The following is a 12,265-nucleotide window of genomic DNA, read 5'->3' as shown; positions in this document are numbered from 1 at the left end:
CCTGCCCCTCCTTCCTCCATGCAAGGAAACAGCTTTGGGGGATTTAAAACTGCTGATTTCCAACCCTAGTTTGACAAATTGCCAGGTTAATTCTGGAGCAGGAATCTGAAAATCAGGGGAGAGAATTTGAGCCTCAACTAGTTCTACATTCAGTTGTAGACTGATTAAGGATAGTATTAGCTCAATAATCAACTACATAAAAGGGTTACACTCCCCCACACAACATGCCACACCAGCATATTTTGCATTCCTCTCATAAGGATGAATGTAGCTTTTAATCAGTATTTTTGTCTATACATCACCTTTTCCTTTCTGATCTCACAAATGAGAATTCTCTAGGGCTTTTCCTTTTATTTTACAAAACTGACTTACTGGAACAATTTGGTAAATGTTTCGTTGTGCTGAGAAAAGGAACCACCTTGCAGATCTTTCTCCAGAAAAAAATGAACATTACTCTATACCACTGCATCTCAAAATGTTATTTTTCTTTCCTAGGGCCATAGAGAAAACAATATTCTAGTTTTGTTCCAAATATCTCAAGTTTATTTGACACAGAAAATACCATCCATGAGCCAGGACCCAGACATGTCCTGCAATTAAGATCTCGAGTTATTGACTTTCCATTGACATCGGGAAGTCTATTAAATGCTGCTGTGGGCAATATGTATTTGACATTGTACAGGTGCACAACACACTGGCAAAGCATCCAAATGAATGACAAAACCCCACAGAGCTGCTCAAACCCCCTCAGGCTACCAGAGCAGGACAAGGCTACATCTTGATTATTCAGCAAAGGCTGCTGGTGGTAGGGATGGAGAAAACCTTTGTTCACAGGCAAATGACATCCATTAAAATGCTGCAACATGTCAAACAAATACCTATGTATTGAATTATAGAGGTATACATTTAGATAGAGCTTGAAGACAAAACAACAAGGACACAAGTCAACCTGTAAAGTCAACAACAGAGTAATTTCAGCTGCTGAGCTCAGTAGTGACACTCACATTCCATGGGGAAAACAGAGACATTCTATCACCATTTCACTACCCAAACTTCCCTTTTTATGCAGGCTTTTATTATGTTGTTTCTTAGGGCATCAGGGTTAGTTTGGCTTTTTGGTTCAGTATTTTCTTTTTCCTTCTACACAGATAAGCCCATACAGGGAGTTTCCTCTGACCTTGGAGACATTACGAGTAGCTTAGCAATCATCTCGGATTTTATTCAGGCTTTAAAAGTGAGCAGGAGTGTTTGCACAGACTTCACTGGGATTCAGAGTCAGCTTCTGAAATGTTTTTCCTATAAAGACTCTAATGACATTGTGCTGGTTTTACTACTGCTACACTAAACCTTCTCACAAGTGACACCAGACTTTTCTGTCTGTAATGACTGTCGTCTGCCAGCTCTACTCAATGCCTGATTATCTTGCTTAACTTTCACTTCCCAGCAATTAGCAAAAGCAATATTAAAATTCCTCCCTAGGCATTTGCTTCCCAAAGCCAAACATTTGATGCTTTAAAACCACTGGTAGTTTTTAAAAGAACAGCAATCAGAGTAACTGAAATGGAAAAGGAGGAAGAGGAACCCTAGGCTGTAACAATAATTTAACCATTTCAGGTACAGCAATTTTATTTGTTCTTTGAAGAGAATATGTTCAAAATTTACATTTCTTTAAATATCTTTCAGAAGAGGCAGAAGAGGGTTTAAGAAGCAGTTACATTGGATTAAATGCAAGACCTGGAATAAAATCATGAAGAACACCCCTGTAAGCTCTACATCTTTGTGCCACAGGATCTTTGAGCTCGACTCACCGCACATATGGATTTCAGGAACATGAGCAAAAAAAGGTGTTTCTTCTGGGAGATGAAAAAAATCACAGATAGAGATTAAACATTATTCTGTTGCATAGCAAATATTATCAGCCTAAGTGGAAAAGGAGTTTCCTGTGGATCCTGGCCATAAGGCAAGCAAATTCCCTGCTGCTCACAATGGATACTGCAATGTACAAGGATTGCATGCTCTATCCAGGGCTTCTTCCTCTGGGAGTTTAGGAACCTCAATTCCTATTGGACTGGAAGTGTCCCTGCCTATGGCAGGCTGTTAGAACCTGGTGATCTGTAAGGTCTCTTCCAACCCAAATCTTTCTACATTCCAGTCCTTCCTACAGCTGGTACATGGGCAAAGTGACCAGATACGGCACTTTGGTGGAAACTGGTCCCAGCTCCCATGTCCATTCCCCAGCAGCTGGCAAGTCCAAGTGTTAACATTTCCTTTTCACCTTTCAAAGAGGCCACACATTCTTCCACAGCACTTTGTATTCACGCTTATAGCCCTGACACAGTGATGGAGCTCTGCAATTCAGGCCCTGGTGTTCTTCGATCCCTTGCAATACACAAAACAGCAGTGTCGGGCTTAATGCTATTTCCAAGCACTCAAGCTGCCTGTCACTGAGTTATTGATCTGAAGAACTCAAGCTGGCCACACATCATTTGCCCAGTGAAAAGCCTGGCTGGCTATTGACACTCCCCACACGCAGTCCCAGCAGCCAGCAGTGACAGAGTGGCAACCCCTGCCTGGCACACAGCTGCTCACAGGGCAGAACCAACCCAAAACTAAAATCAGTGGCAGCACCACAGGCAGATCTGGGTTAACAGGCACCGTGGGGTGTCCCCTGCAGTCACTTTGCTAGTTTGACAGGATTAGATGAAACATATAATGACACCTCCAAGTCATCCATGTTGACATAACTTCTGTAAACACCTGGTCCCAAACTGCTGGCACACAAACCACATCAATGAACTTCTTGATCTGCCAGTTCAGCCATCTGTGAAATAATAATTCAGATTTTAAAAAATTAACTCAGCACATTTCTAGTCCTCCCCACCTTTGCTGGTCAGCAGTGGGTTCTCCAGCAGCATCACTGGCCCTTGTGGATTGGCCTGGTGCCACACAGCATTCCCCTCCCATGGAGTAAAAAGTCCTCCAAATAAAACACACCCTGTGGGGATTGACACACAGTGACTCTGCTTATGCCAGCCAAGCAAAGCCAGTTCATTACACCAGTTTACCAGTATTTATAGGTCACTACGTTTGTACAAAAATTTTCCACTCAGACCCCCTTGTCCCACTCCCCTTTAGAAACACAATCTTCTTCTAATCCCTCTTATGCTAATAATGTCCTTGTTAAACTCTTTCCCCATCTTTCCCCTATCTCTTCTCTCATTGGAGCAGTCACCATCACCAGACATGATGTCTTCACTTCTGTTCTTGCCTTGAGTTAATCTCTCCCTCAGCTTTCACTGCACCAGGGCCAAAAGGTTGGCAGCACTGTCCAGCTCAGTTTCTGTAGCTGCCTGATGTCTCACAGCACCCCACAGCTCCAGGGCTGTGCTGCACATTTAATGCCCCATGAGGGCCCAGCTCACACCTTCCAGGGTGACGTTCATGCATTCAAACAACCCAAGGTACCCAAGTGCAGGTGCCAGTGCTGCCATCCCTCTTCCCAGGGCTCTCATCAGCACAGGGCAACTCCCTCTGGCCACAGGTGATGTTTCTACATGGCAGGAAAGGGCACAGGTAGCAGAAGCATCAGCTACTAAATCTCTTGGTTCATATTTTCTCTAGGCTGGTGGAGAAGAGCTGTGACCAAACTGAATCTTTTTAATTGGCAATTTTCAACTGACCATGTTTCTGCACTTCTGAAAACCCCACCAAAGGCCTGGTTTTCAAACTGTATAATTTCCTGACAATTAAGTTACTTTTAATAACTGCTTTAGTCAGGAAGGTCTCTACAGCATAGCAAAGGTTTTACAGCAAAGTCAGGAGATGAAACACCATCCTCCTCATCCCACTGTGAGGAGATCTGCAATGGAACAAACTCCTCCAGAGACATGGCAGCAGGAATCCAACACCTTCCCTAGCTTCTGCTGCTGCTTTAGTTTTTAAAACCTTCCTTTACTGATGAAACAAGGTACTCGATCACCAGCAGTTTTCTCCCACCTGTTAGTGGCAGTGTTGTTCAATTAAGCCAGGGCAGAGGTGTGTCCCTGGTAATGGACACCACCAAGGGAGCCCAGGTAAAGTCACAGGTTCACATCACACACCACATTTGCATGTCCTTGGTTACTTATTAGTTTTTCTTGATGTGAAACATCTCATTGAAAAAAAAAAAAAATACGGCCTTGTTTAGAAATCACACCTCCAATTACATTTAATTACTATTGCTGTAAAATGGATGGTGACTTCTACTAAATTTAATTACTTCCCTCTGCAGACAGTGAAGGCCAATAGCCATGGTGTCTGCCAGGCTGGTTGACAAGAGGCACAGCCAGGGCAGCCACATGATGATATGGGCGAGGGAAAGGAGCACATAGGAGATGACAACCTGTGCAGGGGGCACAAAGCCTGCCCAGGCACCATAGCCCAGCACAAAGCTGCAGAGGCAAGAAGAGCTCTCAGCATCCCACCATGAGATAGCTGGGAAATCAACAGCAAATCCACCTGAACAGCACCCATGAGGACCTGGGGGTGCTGCAGCTCCCCAAAACCTCTGAAACCTTTTTTGCCTGCAGGAGCAGCCTGGGAATCCCACACTGGATGGCACCTGCACAGCATCTCCCATATAAAGCTCATAAAATTCATCTTATTCTACCCCTCGCCATGGCCAAGGACACCTTCCACTATCCCAGGTTGCTCCAAGCCCTGTCCAACCTGGCTTTGGACACTTCCAGAGATGAGGCAGCCACAGCTTCTCTGGGCGACCTGCGCCACACCACCCTTGCAGGCAAGAATTCCTTCCTAATAGCAGGACCTTCATCACTCCTTTGGTCCTCCAAGCAGAAGCCTACCCCAAGTCCTTCCCCCATACCAGCTTCACTACCAACACTGAAAATAAAATGAGAAAAAGGAGGGGAGCTATCACATTGCAGCCAAGCACTAGTGCTGTATTTACCCAAAAATACAATACACTGAGGTGAAGACAAGGTGTGCTCTCAATCCTGGGCGAGCAGGTCATGAAAGCCTCCATCAACCCCTGACATGCTGCAAGAGTTTTTCCTACATAAAACACTGTCACCTTCCTGCAAGGGCCATCTTCCTCTGGAGCCATGAGTTTTGCCATGTAGTAGCATCCTGCTGAGCAGCCAGCTGGAGATCTGCTGCTCCAAACACACTGTCCTCAGGATCATCACTCTGTGGAGTTGTTCAACCCAAGTTCATGTTTACATAAATAAGTTTGAATTTATAATAAACTTGATGGTGCCTAACTGATAGATATAAAAATGAGCCAGTTATGTAGCACTCTGCTCTGATCCTAAACAGATGTTTGAGGATATAAAATTATGTTGTGAGCTTTGAAATTGCATACACAATTACAACTTTCATTTTTATTGCTACCCCTAAATGTTAAATGCAACTATATCTACATTGGAAGTTCACTTACTACCATATTTCTCCCTCTCTCCAAACCAGGACTGACTTGCAGCACTGTGACACCAGTAATTATTCTCCTCTTCTGAAAAATGCAGGGGAATGAACAGAAATTTTTGTGGAGCCCATTTAACATTCATCTTGTACAAACAACTTGGTTCTTCCTTCATTTCCAGGAGTGTTGGCTCTCTCAGACAAATAAAAGTCTTCAGGGCAGTACCTTGGGGAAAGATATTGTGCTTTTCTGTTGATGGGCTGTGGGAATTCAGCTTCAGGAGCCAGCAGCTCAGTGCTGATGAGAGCCAGGAGCAGGTTAAATCAATATAGGTCTTCATTTCCTTCACTTTTCTTTTTTTTTTTTTTTTTTAAGAATTCTTTTTATAGTTTGTGTTTTCAAGGTTTTCGTAGCAACAAGAGCTGCTTTACATACTCCCCCCCACCCCAAAATGTCATCAGTTCATGTCATCACGTGCCTCCCAGACCTGGATCTACAGGAAAGATAAAAATACTGCAAATTCTGCGTCAAACCACAAGAGCTGATGCTACAGCCTGAAAGCACATAGCACAAACACCACAGACTTGAAGTACTCCTCCTGAATTAAGGTTGGATAAGGAGAAATGCATTTACTCCATCCTCAAAAGTGCAGGAATTCAACCCAGAGGGAAGAATGGTGCAGGGACAGGTTTTAGTCCTCCTGGTGCTCAGACATGGTCTCTCCAGCACATTTTACCCTCTTAATAAATGATGAGTGGCTGAAAGCACTGACTGACCCTGCCTGCAGAGTGCTCCTGGCAAGTCCCCAGGTGGTGGGGACACCTGTGGTGGCTGTGACCCTGCTGCTGCCAGTGCAGTTCTTGCCTTCTTCCTTGTGGCAAAAAAAAAAAAAAAAAAAAAAAAAAAAAAAAAAAAAAAAAAAAAAAAATCATGTTTCCAGCAGGCAGCACCTGCTGGGCAAGAAATCTTCTGTGGAGGGAGAGAGAATTCATCTCTCTTTTCATATTTACTTTGGAGGGACAATTCTCAACTTCTTCATGAGCAAATAACACATGGCACTACTGCAGTCTACCTCTTCCCAATGAAATCAGATTGATACTGACTCTCCAGCAGAAAATCAAGAAAAGCCTTGGCTGAGTGCCCCCAGGGAATACACTCAAGTTTAGGTCAGCACCTATTTGATGCACTGAGTGCAGCTTCAGAAGCCCTCAAGCACAGGGAATATGAAGCTCTGCCAAAGCAAAAAGCTTCCACCACTCCAACAGTGCCAGGTCTAACCCAAATGCTTGGACATGGAATGCGAGGATGGGAAGTGATGCTGCACATCGTGTGCAGGATTTTCACCATCTGGAAAGAGAAGGGGAAAGAGAAGCCCAAAATCCAAGTAACGCATTAAGTGGATTGCTCACTAATGACACTGCTTCTCCTCCATTTGATTTTACACAAGGAGTTGCTGGCTGCAGTCAGGCCATCCTGGCACTACACCTCACAACACAATCTGAGAGCTACTTGCTGCCTTCCCATACTGTCCCACCAGCTGCTGATGCTTCTGCACAGGAAGAAACGCTTCACTGCCTCCCTCTGGCACAGCGGATGGAGAGCAGTGGAGAAAAGGACACGGCTTCCCCAAGGCAGGATAAGTGTCATGGATGAAATCCAGGCACATGAAGGAGAAACCAGGACCAGGTACCAGCAGCCTTGGAAAGTCCTAAATGCAAAGTGACCTGCTAAGACCCAGGTCCTCCTGCACCGCATGGCTCCACATTGTCCCTGCAGACATTGCCAAGGGGCCCAGGGCAGCCCAGGGCCGGAGAGCAACAAGTGAAGGCCGGAATGTCCCCAGTGCCACCTGTGCCACCTGCCAGGGCGCTGGGTACTGGCTGAGCATGGCAGCCACAGCGAGCACAGCCCCTGCAAAGCCTGCACGAAACCAGGGGCTGTGCTGGCCTCTTGTGGCAGCTCTGCTCCTTTACCCTTCTTCAAACAGAACGGAGGTTTTCAGAAGTTAAAAAAAAAAAAAAATTCAAACCCTTATCACCTCCCAGAAACTGCTGTAATTCAAAGATTCCCGGGAACAAAGCCAGGCTGGGTTTAAAGAAGGTTCTGAGAACAAGGTGGGGGTGGACGGGCTGTGATCAACCTGGCTGGTGGAAGGCATCCTTGCACATGGCAGAGGGCTGGAACCGGGTGAGGGTTAAGGACCCTTCCCACCCAAACGATTCTAGGATTTTATGATCCTGTGATTCTAAAACTGAAAATCCCACTGGAGTGAGTAAAATAGTGAAGTTAAAACTCAACTCTTACCTGAGCAGCAGAGGTGCAGCCACATCCCCACATACAGCACAGGGAAAGGGGCTGCACAGCGAGGAAGGGAGAAAAATGCCATGTGCACTGGGGAGCAAAGGACAAGAAGCTGCAGACTCTGCTTGCCAGCAAAGAACCCATTACATAAATGCCCTGTCCATTAAAAAAAAAAGTCCTTTCCCATAAAGTTCCCTCATAGCTTAGCTTTAGTGTTATCGGTACACGAACAGAGGGGAAATGCAGTCAGAAGTGGCCCTGCCAGCCAGGGCAGGGGGGCCCAGCACAGCCCCTGCTCCCCTTGCCCATCCCACCCTCAGCACCACACTGGGGTGCCTGGGGGCCAAAGGCCCTCTGCGAAAGTAAGAGTGGGGAAAAGAATTATTTTAGTATTTTCAGCTGAGAGGCTCCACCCTCAGTGCCAGCACACACCTCCATCTGTATGTGTTGCACAGGGTGTGGGCCTGGAGGCACCACACGCCTCCCAAGGGCCTCAGGCTCTCTCTGGTCTCTGCCAGCTGATGCTGAGGCAGCAGCCACAGCACCTGGGGAAAGGGAAAAGATCATAGAATTACAGAATGGCTTGGGTGGGAAAGGACCTTTCAAGGTCATCTAGTTCACTGCTGCCATGGGCAGGGACACCTTTCACTGTCCCAGGTTGCTCCAAGCCCCATCCAACCTGGCCTTGAACACTTCCATGGATGGGGCAGCCACAGCTGCTCTGGGCACCCTGTGCCAGGGCCTCCCCACCCTCACAGGCAAGAATTACTTCCTAAAATTGAAACCAATCCTGCCCTCCTTCAGATTAAAGCCATTTCCCCTTGTCCAGAATCCCTCTCCAGCTCTCTTGGAGCCCTTTTAGACACTGAAAGGGGCTCTTAAGTCTCCACCGATCCTTTTCTTCTTCAGTCTGAGTAACTCCACCTGTCTGAGCCCGTTTTTACAGAAAAGCTGCTCCAGCCCTCTGAACATCACATGTCTGTATTGTCCTCACTGTCTTCACTGTGAAGACACAACAAAATCACTCAGTGGTGGCTCCTCTTTGATCCCGGGGTCAGCATCATTCCCACCAGGCTCTTCCCAGCTCTCTACCACCTCAGCTCCATCCTCCACTGGCTGCCAGAAAACAGCTGCTGAAAACAATTAAATACATGTTGATTGTTTATTGATTCCAACATATTAATAGATTGGATAATAAACAGTACTTTTAAACATTCTCTTAACCAAAAATATAACAAATATTTACAATCACTCAGTAAAAATACAAAAAGCATACAGAGGCACTGTCTTTCTAAAAGACATAAGTGTAAGAGGTATCAAAAAATAGGAGACAAACATTGCTTGTTACAGAATACTTTACAATCACTGACTTGTGCAGTACAATTGCTATTGGAATATCATTACATCTGTGCAGTTTTGCCAATATGCTCCATATTTAGAATTTAATTAATACCAAGCTAAACTGCATTCCAGGTATATCAGAAATAAAGATAAAACAATAAAAAGCACAACAGAAGCAAAAGCTGGGTTGGGAATTCAAGATAGATTACCCTCTATACAAGCGTTCTAAAATATAATGTGTAAAGCTTTTCTAAAGAGAGAGTATCCCTTTTTTCTTTTCTTTTTGCAAAGGCAGTGGTAAGCTTATCCTTCAAATATTCTGATGTTTTATAAAAACTTAAATTACAGGGTTGTATTTCCACTGTTGCCTGCAGTAAAATTACTCAGGACATGATGAAAGATTTTGGAAGAGCCCTGTCAGGGTGTTCACAGGCCCCTCTACAAGTGGCATCACTTCAGCCCCTGGGGACACCCTCTGCCTCTGGCAGGTGCAGACAGCCCCCAGCACAGCCCATCCAAGCAATGGGCTCTGACCACCTTCCAGTGAAGCACCACTCACCTGGCATCACAGATCTGCTGAGCTGGGGGGGACTCATCAGGATCATCAAGTCCAGCTCCTGGCCCTGCACAGCACCATCCCCAACAATCCCACCCTGTGCCTGAGAGCCTTGTCCAAACACTTCTTGAGCTCTGCCAGGCTGCTGCTGTGACCACTGCCCTGGGGAGCTGTTCCAGTGCCCAACCACCCTCTGGGTGAAATACCTTTTCCTAATACTCAACCTAAACCTCCCCTTCAGGCTTCACAGCTTCAGGCCATTCCCTGGTGACCTGTCACTGGTCATGAGAGCGGAGAGATCAGTGCTGCCCCTCAGGAGGATGTTGTAGATTGCAATGAGGTCTCTCTCCCCTCAGTCTCCTTTTCTCCAGGCTAAACAGACCAAGTGCCCTCAGCCATTCCTCATAAGGCTTCCCCACTCCAGACCCTTCCCCATCCTCGTGGCCTCCCTTGGATGCTCTCATGTCTTTTTCATATCATGGTGCCCAAAAATCACACACAGGACTGAAGATGAGGCCACACCTACAAACTTATCTGAGTAAAGGCAAAAGGAAGGAGCCAGGAAAGTCCCACACTGGCCATTGTTGGCAAACACTCAAAATTTGTCCACGTTGCAAAAATGTGAACTGCACACATTCACAGCCATTATCATTTCATTTTTTTGTGTGCTTGGGAAATGAACCTGATGCTCACAGGCTCAGTGATCTCATTTTCCCCTTTCTGCAACTGGAGAGGCCAATTCAATTTTACCAAACTACACCGCTTTCTCAGTAATTATTTGGAAGTTTAAGATTTATAACAAAATACTGTGTGCTTAAATCACAGAAATCTGAAATGCATCTTTCACCAACAAGTAAGAAGAAAACAACGAGCAGGAAGTGAGCAAACCCAGGTATGGCAGTGGAAGAACATGACATGAGGCACCTTAACTGTTTATCAGCATCAGAGCCCAAGTTAGAAGAACCTAACAGAGGTACTGAGTCAGGGATCTGTGGTCCAGAAAACATCATTTCAACAAAGCCGTGTACAACAGCTACTAACCACCATATTGCTTCTGTCTGAATTACCAAAAAAAGGGATAATGTCTCTTCAAACCCACACCAGACACTCTACATTTGGCTATTGGCCCCAATCAATGTGATCGGTTGAGTTAAAAACAAACAAAAACCCCAGCAAGGAGCAGCAGAGAAGCCACATTGTGCGAGGCAGGAGTAGCAGGAGTAGCTCATCTGTCCATCATTTATGCATTATTTATGTACGCCAGCTGTGTTGGCTATTAGGAAAATATTATTAGTGAGACTTTCACTCATTCCAGAACTTTTCAGTGTCTGCCAAGCCCTGTGGAACAGACGGATGCTGCTGATGTCCAAACACTACCAAACACCATGTTTGGATAGGTGATTAATGCAGCTGCTCTTGCTGACTGCCAGGAGACCCCAACCCTGCTCCCCACAGGGGCTTCCCTGCATCCTCAAAGGCAGCACTATTGGGTTTTGGGGTAAAAGGAAGCCACTTTAGTAACCCCCATCCCCTATACTTTTGTTCAACAGGCTGGAATAAGCTGCAGCTCCCTACCAGGGCCAAGGAACCGTATGGTTTCATTCACCTGGCACAATGCAGAGGATTTCTGGTTTCCAGAAATCAAAAACCTCTGGTTTCAAAGCAGAAGTTAACAAAGCCTCTGGTTTCCACACAGAAGTTAACAAGCAACTACAGCTGACAATAGGATGGCAGGACCTGGATTTACATCCCACAGGAATATCAGTTCAAGAGTTCTATTACCAATATTGCATGTGCTGAAAACACTCACTCTGCCCTGCATTGCTTTGACACATTAATCTTTAGTCATTAAGGCCTGTGCAGGTTCACTATAAGCATTAAGGCCTTAAGAAAGCAAAATGCATGTATTACGCCATACCTCAAGTGGATTTTAATGTATTTTTTCAACTATTTGCTTCTCTGATACTTGTGCCAAAAATTCATACAGCCAACCAGTGAGTCATAAATTAGGCATCCTCTTCCTCAGCATCACTGTTCATTTACACCTTCCCAATTCCATTGGTGACAGGTACATTCCAGGCAATGCTGAACCTGGAACTGCTCTGAAGGCAGACACAGGCTGGGTCATTCTCATCCACCTGGCTGCATCAGCCCCTAGCTACTATGGAGAAAGCACATCAAAGGCTTTGGGTTGTTTTTGGTACTTGTGGCATTTTCCAAAAATGTTGCATTCACCTTGCACCCCTGCACACATATAGGTAAAAAAAAGAACCTTAAAGCTCTCCACAACTATGGATATAGAAATCAGTTTTGAGGCACTGTAAAAATGACAAACATCATCTTTCTAGCTTAGGCTGTAAACATCACAACAAAGATTTACAATTAAATGCTTAAATACATATTCACACATTCATGTCTGATTTTAACACTAGAATGGGGTGTCATGTATGGAAAGAAGGAAGGGAAGAAGGAAGGGAAGAAGGCGAAAGAAAAGAACCTGCAGGCATTTCCAGTTCTACCCCTCTGCACTCTGGCTGGCTAAAAGTAAAATCAAAGAAGCAATTATTTTGACCATAGTCAAACTAGAGGATCATGGGTTAATACTGGCTGGCTGTAAGTCAAAACTCTCATTGACATCAACAACACCA

General features: G+C 45.3%; 1 long non-coding RNA gene across 1 annotated transcript; it reads left to right on the top strand.

Annotated features, from left to right (window-relative positions):
* Positions 1-8,389: 8,389 nt before the first annotated feature.
* On the top strand, positions 8,390-11,888 carry LOC137482995 (uncharacterized). The gene is made up of 2 exons (XR_011004303.1): positions 8,390-9,483; positions 9,550-11,888. It is a non-coding gene; the product is annotated as an uncharacterized lncRNA (long non-coding RNA).
* Positions 11,889-12,265: the final 377 nt, after the last annotated feature.

The sequence above is a fragment of the Anomalospiza imberbis genome, chromosome 15 (assembly GCF_031753505.1).
Source record: "Anomalospiza imberbis isolate Cuckoo-Finch-1a 21T00152 chromosome 15, ASM3175350v1, whole genome shotgun sequence".
Classification (NCBI taxonomy): Eukaryota; Metazoa; Chordata; class Aves; order Passeriformes; family Viduidae; genus Anomalospiza; species Anomalospiza imberbis.
This window is presented reverse-complemented; position numbering and strand designations above follow the sequence as displayed.